The sequence below is a fragment of the Pan troglodytes genome, chromosome 10 (assembly GCF_028858775.2).
Source record: "Pan troglodytes isolate AG18354 chromosome 10, NHGRI_mPanTro3-v2.0_pri, whole genome shotgun sequence".
Taxonomy (NCBI): domain Eukaryota; kingdom Metazoa; phylum Chordata; class Mammalia; order Primates; family Hominidae; genus Pan; species Pan troglodytes.
The window spans coordinates 138,701,246-138,709,872 of record NC_072408.2 but is presented as its reverse complement, the minus strand read 5'-3'; positions in this window follow the sequence as shown (position 1 = coordinate 138,709,872).

The window sequence follows — 8,627 nt, the reverse complement described above, 5'->3', positions numbered from 1 at the left end:
GGGTTTCACCATGTTAGCCAGGATGGTCTCGATCTCCTGACCTCGTGATCCACCCGCCTCAGCCTCCCAAAGTGTTGGGATTACAGGCGTGAGCCACCGCACCCAGCCTGCTTGTTTTTAAGCTTTATAAAAATAGCACCATAGTATAGAAAAAAAAAAAACCTGTGTTTCACAGGAAAACTATGCATTTTAAATCAGAGCAGGTACTCCAGGGCTGTCAGATTCTAGCCTTGCATTGTCTTTGAGCTGTTGTACATCACGTTGTAGGCTGAGGCAACTGACAGACAGAAATTCTTTCTTATCCACCAGGTTCCATTGTCTTTCCTCCCACCTCTTAGGAAAAAAAAAACAGATTTTCCTGCATTTACATATTCATTTTAATATTCTGGGTTTTTTTTCTTTTTCTTTCTTTCTTTTTTTTTGTTTTTTTTTGAGACAGGGTCTCGCTCCGTCACCCAGGAGGGAGTGCAGTGGTGCAATCACAGCTCACTGTAGCCTTGAACTCCCAAGACTCAAGCCATCCTCCCACTTCCACCTCTCAAAGTGCTGGGATTACAGGCTTCTTGTGTGAATTGCCTGCTCATGTTCCAGCAGGAAGCCGGGATGGAGGAGGAGCCACCCTTGGGGGTCCAGGTTGCTGCCGTGCCCTGTGCCTGGAACAGAGTAGGCGCTCCGCCAATAGCTGTGAGGCCCAGGCATATGCCAGGGGTTGCTGTCAAAGGCATGCAGGTAACAGGCCGGGGCCCCGGGCGCTGAGGTCTCCGACATGGGGTGGAGGACAGCTCATTCGCAGCGGTAAGGGGACTCAACTCCTCGCCGGGGCTGCCCGACAGACAGCCAGGGTGGATTTCTTCACCGTTTCTTCTCAGACACGCTGGTGTTATTTCTGGTTCGTGCATGCTGGGAAAGATGTCCCTGGATTGTCCCCGCCCCTATTTCACCTGCGGCAACAGATGGGGACATGGCACCGTTATGACCCTGTGAAATAAAACAGACATCTGTCCTGGCCGGCTGCTGTGGAAATGCTCTGTTTTCCAAATGCACAAAGCACTCATCTCAGATGCTCCGAGTGGGCCGTCTTGATCTTGCTGTCAGGTTAGAAGCTTTGGTGCAGGCGCTGAATCGACCCACCTAAGACGCCAGCCCTGGCAGGGGGTCGCTCGGCCACAGAGCAGCAGGGGCCTGTGCGGTCCTGTGTTCCCCTCTATGCTCTCGGCCCACGTGTCCCCTCCTCAGACCCCAGCCACTCTCATGACCCCCAGGAGCCAGGTGCAGCCCGACCTCACTCCTGAGTCCCTCGCCCAGGCAACCTCTGGACCTATAGGAACACAGGGGTGAGGGTGGGGCCTTTGGAACCCCTTCACCTCCCAGGCCCCCAGACAGCCTACAGGCCTGGGGTCTCACACCCAAGTGCCTTCAGAGAGGAGAGCTTGCGAAATCCCTCCAGCCCCAGGCAAAGGCAGTTCTGTGCATTTATGCTTTTGAGCAACAAAGCCGCCCCCGCAGGCTCGTGGGTAAAAACTCCCCTGCTCCAGCCTAGAGGTCTGGGATCAGCTGGGGAGGCCCAGCCCCTTCACCCCTCCGTGCCCCCTTCACCCTCCCTCCCCTTTCACCCTTCCCTACCCCCTTCACCCCTCCCCCGACCCTTCACCCCTCCCTCCCCTGGCACGACTGCTGAGTCAGCAAAGACAGCCGGGTTTGTGGCAGCCCTAGTCATCATCCTCCAAACCTGGCAGCAACCGGGACGCCCTGCAGTCGGTGAGTGGGTGGGTCAGCGGGGTGCATCCAGACAGTGGGACGCTATTCAATACCAAGAGGAAAAGAGCTTCCAAACTCTGAAGACACAGAAGAAATGACAATGCACGTTACCAAGTGAAAGAAGCCGCCTGCAAAGGCCACAGACGATGATTCCAACTGTCGGACAAGCTGGGAAAGGCCAAACCCTGGAGGCAGGAAAAGAGCAGTGGTTGCCAGCGGGTGGGATGAATAGAGGGGTGAATGGGAGATACGGGGACAGTGAAACTGCCCCATGTGATGGCACCACGGTGATCTGTGTCCTCTTCCATTTGCCCAAACCCACAGCATGCACAGCGCCAAGAGTGAGTCCCAACGTGAACTGCGGACTCCGGGTGATAACGACTGTCAGAGCAGGGCTACCGTGGGTGGCCAGCTGATGGCGGGGGGCTGTGTGTGCGGGAGACACACGGAACTCCCTCTACCTTCTGCTCAATTTTGCAGTGAAACCAAAACTGTTCTAAAAAATATAGTCTTAGCTGGTTGCGGTGGCTCACGCCTGTCATCCCAGCACTTTGGGAGGTTGAGGCAGGAAGAACACTTGAGCCCAGGGGTTTAAGACCAGTCTGGGCAACAGAGGGAGACCCCATCTCTACCAAAATAAAAATAAAAAATTAGCCAGGTGCAGTGGCACAGGCCTGTACAGTCTCAGCTACTCAGGAGGCCAAGGCAGGAGGAGTGCTTGAGCCCAGGAGGTCGGGGCTGCAGTGAGCCATGAGGCTGCCACTGCACTCCAGCCTGGGCAGCAGAGCGAGCCCAGCCCCTGCCTCCAGAGTGCCCCCTGCCCACTGTCACGCTGGCCTCCCCTCCCCACCATCCTCCTGTCGATAACTTGGTGAGGTGCAGGGGGTGTGCCCTGACCCTGGGGACCTGTGGCCTGAGTTTGAATCCTTGCTTTGTCTACTGGAGCTGTGGACCCTGAACTTTGGCCTCTTTTTGTTTCCCCAACCTGAGGCCTTGCACTAGCTGTTCCCTCTGCCCAAGTGCTCACCCCATCATGCAAGTCCTAGCTCAAATGCCACCTCCTCCAGGAAGCCCTCACTGACCACCCAGCTAAAGTGCCCCTACATCCACCTTGACCCCAACTATCTAAGTCTCATGTCAGTTATACCAGAGGTGACTTCCTCACTTGCTCTCTTCTCCCTCCGACTGTCCGATGGCTCCTCAGAGTCCCTGAGATGGCAGGAAAGCCCGGTCCCCTGGCAGCCTTGGATGAGGGGATTCAGAGCCCCTGGCACACCCCAGACCTGTTCTGGGGCACCTAACCAGGTGGGAGATGGAAGTGCAGGGCCCAGCCCACCCAAGCATCATTGCCAGTTCTGGTTCACAAAGCACTCTCCAGCCCCAGCCTGGATGGGTTCTGTGACACGCTGTGCAGCTGAGCTTCGTAGCAATACTTCTGCTTTCCTTCCAACCTGGGTGCCGTCCACAACACACCCACCATTAACTTGGTTTTTTAGAGGCAGGGTCTTGCTCTGTTGTCCAGGCTGGATCATAGCTCACTGCAGCCTCAATCTCCATGCTCAAGTGATCCTCCCGCCTCAGCCTCCTGAGTAGCTGGGACTACAGGTGCACACCACCACTCCTGGCTAATTTAAATTTTTTTAGGGACAGGGTCTCACCATGTTGCCCAGGCTGGTCTTGAACTCCTGGGCTCAAGTGATCCTCCAGCCTGGGCCTCCCAAAGTGCTGGGATGAGAGGCGTGAGCCTCCACCATTCATGTATGTGCCACTAGGAAGCACACAATGTTGCTAGTTGAACTTCTACTCTCTGTCCATTTTAAGACACATGCTGATTTCACGTGAGAAGATGCACATCAGAGACATGGTGAAACACGGTCAGAACGAGCAACTCCCCTGTTGCATCCACTGTGTGCCTGGCGGGGCTCCCCACATGCGTGTGGCTTCCTCCTGCGACCCCACAGACAGGGTAGATGCCACCACACCCAGTTTACAGATCAGAGACACTCGCTGGGCACCACACTGTGAGTTCATGATAGAAATGGGCCTGATGCTCCAAGCGCCTCTAAACAGACCCTGGGAAGGGAGGGATCGCTGGAGGCTGTGGTCAGGGCTGGGCCCCCAGGCAGGGCAGAGTCCAGGCTGACCGGGGCAGGTCATGCTGCAAGACAGCCGTGGATTGCATCAGGGGCCCGGCTGCCACGGTGGCCTGGAGATCCCCAGGGCGTCCTGGGTGATGCAACCAGGGCGAGGCCAGCCTCAGCCTGCCTTGAGGGGTGCAGGAGCCCCAGAGCCGGGCTCATGCATCCCTGCTCCCTCCCTCCCTCTTCCCTCACATCCCAGGTCCTCCCCAGCCGGGAGACCACCTTTCCTCTGCGCGTCCTTTGGTTTCTCTTTGTGCTTGGGAAACGAGTGTTGTGACAACTAAAAGCTGCTGTGTCACCTCTCCCAGAGGCCAGCCCACCGCTCCGCTGCCTTGTTTAGTGCATTATTATTTCAACAAATGGGCTTGGCTGTGTTCCAGGGAAGGTTGATTGATTCATGCAACAGGCTGCAGGGATCCTCCTGTGGCCCCAGGACCCAGCTTGGCTGAGACCGATTGGATTAGTTTTGATCTTTCTTTCCTTTCTCTTTTCTTTTGTTTTCTCTTTCTTTTCTTCTCTTTTCTTTTCTTTCTCTCTTTCTTTTCTTTCTTTTTAAATGAGTGATTTTTTTCTTTTCTTTTTTTTTGGAGTCTCGCTGTGTCGCCCAGGCTGGAGTGCAGTGGCGTGATCTCGGCTCACTGCAAGCTCCGCCTCCTGGGTTCACGCCATTCTCTCGCCTCAGCCTCCCATGTAGCTGGGACTACAGGTGCCCGCCACCACGCCCGGCTAATTTTGTTTTTGTACTTTTAGTAGAGACAGGGTTTCACTGTGTTAGCCAGGATGGTCTCCATTTCCTGACCTCGTGATCCACCCACCTCGGCCTCCCAAAGTGCTGGGACTACAGGCGTGAGCCACTGCGCCCGGCCTGTGTTTTATTCTTTTGTTTGAGTCAGAGTCTCTCGCTGACACTCAGGCTGGAGTGCAGTAGCACAATCTCAGCTCACTGCAACCTCCACCTCCTGGGCTCAAGCGATTCCCCTGCCTTAGCTTCCTGAGTAGCTGGGATTACAGGTGCCCGCCACATCCAGCTAGCTTGCGTTTGTTTTGTTTTTTTTTTGAGATGGAGTTTCGCTCTTGTTGCCCAGGCTGGAGTGCAGTGGCGCGATCTCGGCTCACTGCAACCTCCGCCTCCCAGGTTCACGCAATTCTCCTGCCTCAGCCTCCGGAGTAGCTGGGATTATAGGCATGCGCCACCACGCCAGGCTAATTTTTGTATTTTTAGTAGAAACAGGGTTTCACCATGTTGGCCAGGCTGGTCTCGAACTCCTGACCTCAAGTGATCCACCTGTCTCAGCCTCCCAAAGTGCTGAGATTACAGGCGTGAGCCACTGTGCCCAGCCTATTCTTTAGTATTTAACAGAATGCAGGACAAGTCACATATCAATGATTCGTTACTTTACACACAGGGAGTCTTCTGTTATACAACTGGTTGTGAACACCCAGAACAAAGCTCTTACAGCCTTTAGATGGCCAAAGAAATTCTCAAAGCCTGGGCATGTCTGAAAAGACTTCAACCACATCTTTTAAAAAACACAGACTCTCAGTCGGGTGCGGTGGCTTTCACCTGCAATCCCAGCACTCTGGGAGGCCGATGCGGGCGGATCACGAGGTCAGGAGTTCGAGAATAGCCTGACCAACACGGTGAAACCCTGTCTCTACTGAAAATACAAAAATTAGCCAGACTTGGTGGCGCGCAGCTGTAATCCCAGCTACTCGGGAGGCTGAGGCAGGAGAATCGCTTGAACCCGGGAGGCGGAGGTTGCCGTGAGCCGAGATTGTGCCACTGCACCCCAGCCTAGGTGACAGAGCAAGACTCCATCTGAAACAAAACAAAACAAAAATAACATACACTCTCTCCCCGTTTCAGAGGACTGGGTGGAGGCTATGTCCGCCTCCCCTGGAAGCCCTCAAGGACCCACCGAAGTCTGGAGCCTGCCAGTGTGCAGCGGGGGACACAGATCCGCCCTCTGCACCGGGAGCATCATGTGAAGTCTAAGAAAGCCCTGCAGGACCAGCCGTCTCACACTCGTCGTGGAAAATCCCATCAGCACACCTCTGACTCCCACGTGGGAATCACCAGGCCATCACCGTCAAACCGCCCTCCTGCAGGCAAAAACGGCAAACGCAGCCCTCCCATGCTCAGGGGAGGTCTCATCGCTCTGCCATAGTCCTCACAAATCTCCAAATACAACCAAGATGTGTCTCCCTCACAGCCCTCGTCCAAGCCACTGTCTCTCCCTGGAAAATCCCAGCCCTGCACCCTCACTGGCCCCACGTCCACCCATTCTCAGGACGGCAGTCAGATGGACCTGCAGAACCTCCGTCTCATCAGGCCCCACTCTGCCCAAAACCCTCCTGTGGCTCCCCTGAGCCCGCACAGTAAACACAGAAATCCCTGACACCCCAGCGTCTCCTCAGACTCTCCAGAGCACCCAGCACATCCCTGAAGCACCCAGGGCCTTCCCAGAGCACTCAGCACCCAGGGCTTCCTCCGAGCACCCAGCACCCAGGGCCTCCCCAGAGCACCCAGCACCTTCCTAGAGTACCCAGCACCTCCCTAGAGCACCCAGCACCTCCCCACAGCACCCAGCACCACCCCAGAGCACCTAGCACCACCGCACAGTACCCAGCACCTCCCCAGAGCACTGTTCCAGAGTACCCAGTACCTTCCTACAGTACCCAGCACCGGGCAGAACACCCAGCATGACCCAGAGCACCCAGGAGCACCTCAGAGTACCCAGCACCTCCCCAGAGCACTCAGAACCTCCCCACAGCACCCAGCATCACCCCCAGAGCACCCAGCACCTCCCCAGAGCACCCAGCACCGCCCCAGAGCATCCAGCACCGCCCCAGAGTACCCATCACCTCCCCAGAGCACTGCCTCAGAGTACCCAGCATCTTCCCAGAGCACCCAGAACCGCCCCAGAGTACCCAGCACCAACCCAGAGCACCCACCACTTCCCCAGAGAACTCAGTACCTCTCCAGAGCACCCAGCACCTCCTCACAGCACCCAGCACCACCACAGAGCACCCACCACCACCACAGAGCGCCCACCACTGCCCCAGAGCACCCAGCACACAGCACCTCCCCAGAGCACCCAGTACCTCCCCAGAGTACCTAGCACCTCCCCAGAGCACCCAGCACACAGCACCTCCCCAGAGCACCCAGCACCTCCCAGAGCACCCAGCGATCTCCAGAGCACCCAATACCGCTGGCTGCAGGGCCTGTGCGCAGCCTCCTTCAGCTCCTGCGGGCTCAGCTTCCCTCCCCGACAAACACCGCCCCCCTGCCTCATTTTCCTACCAACATCTGATCACTGCACACTCCACCCACGGGTGACACACTCTCACAGGTACAGCCCCATCTGCTTGGCTGCCTTTTTTCCCCACTGGAATATAGGAAGATTTACAGAAGATTTCACAAGATTAAGGATTTGGCCTGTTTGGTTCAAGGCTGTGGCCCCAGCACCTGGAACAGTGCCCGTGGCTTAATAGGTGTTTGTTGAGCGAATAAAGAGTGACAGAAGGCCAGGCGTGGTGGCTCACACCTGTAATCCCAGCACTTTGGGAGGCCGAGGTGGGTGGATCACTTGAGGTCAGGAGTTCAAGACCAGCCTGGCCAACATGGTGAAAGCTTCTCTACTAAAAATACAAAAATTAGCCAGGCGTGGTGGCCTGTGCCTGTAATCCCGGGTACTCAGGAGGCCGAGGCAGGAAAATGGCTTGAACCCAGGAGGCGGGGGTTGCAGTGAGCCGAGATCACGCCACTGCACTCCAGCCTGGGTGACAGAGCAAGGCTCCGTCTAAAAAAAAAGAGTGATAGAAATGCAGGCACCCGCAGGGCACCAGCCGAGTGCTGGGAGGAGCCCAGGCCCCATGGAGGCTCCCGCCAGAGCCAGCGCCAACTGCCACGCGGCAGGAGCAAGCCAGGCCCCCGACCATCGTGCAAGTGCAGGGCAGACCAGCGGCGGAGGCCAGGCAACCTCCAGAGAGAGGGAGGGAAGACAGAGAGAGAGAGAGATAGAGACAGGGACAGGGAGATAGACAGAGAGAGACAGATGCAGAGACAGAGACATAGAGACAGAGACAGGCAGAGACAAGGAGAGACAGAGACAGGGAGACAGAGAGACAGGGAGAGGGACAGAGAGAGAGACAGAGACAGGGAGAGAGACAGAGTGACAGGGAGAGGGACAGAGAGAGAGAAAGAGACAGAGAGACAGGGAGAGGGACAGAGATAAAGACAGAGAGACAGAGAGAGACAGATGGGGAGACAGAGATATAGAGACAGGCAGAGACAAGGAGAGACAGAGACAGAGAGGCACAGAGAGACTCAGGGAGAGAGAGATAGAGACAGAGACAGAGACAGGGACAGGGAGAGAGACGGAGAGACAGAGATATAGAGACAGAGACAGGCAGAGACAAGGAGAGACAGGGAGAGAGACAGAGACAGGGAGAAAGACAGAGACAGATGGAGAGAGGGATATAGAGACAGAGAGGCAGAGATAAGGAGAGACAGAGACAGGGAGAGAGAGACACGGAGAGGGACAGAGATAGAGACAGAGAGACAGAGAGAGGGAGAGAGACAGAGAGAGACAGATGGGGAGACAGAGATATAGAGACAGAGAGGCAGAGACAAGGAGAGACAGACAGGGAGAGAGACAGAGAGACAGAGACAGGGAGAGGGACAGAGATACACAGAGACAGGGAGAGAGAAAGATAGAGACTGAG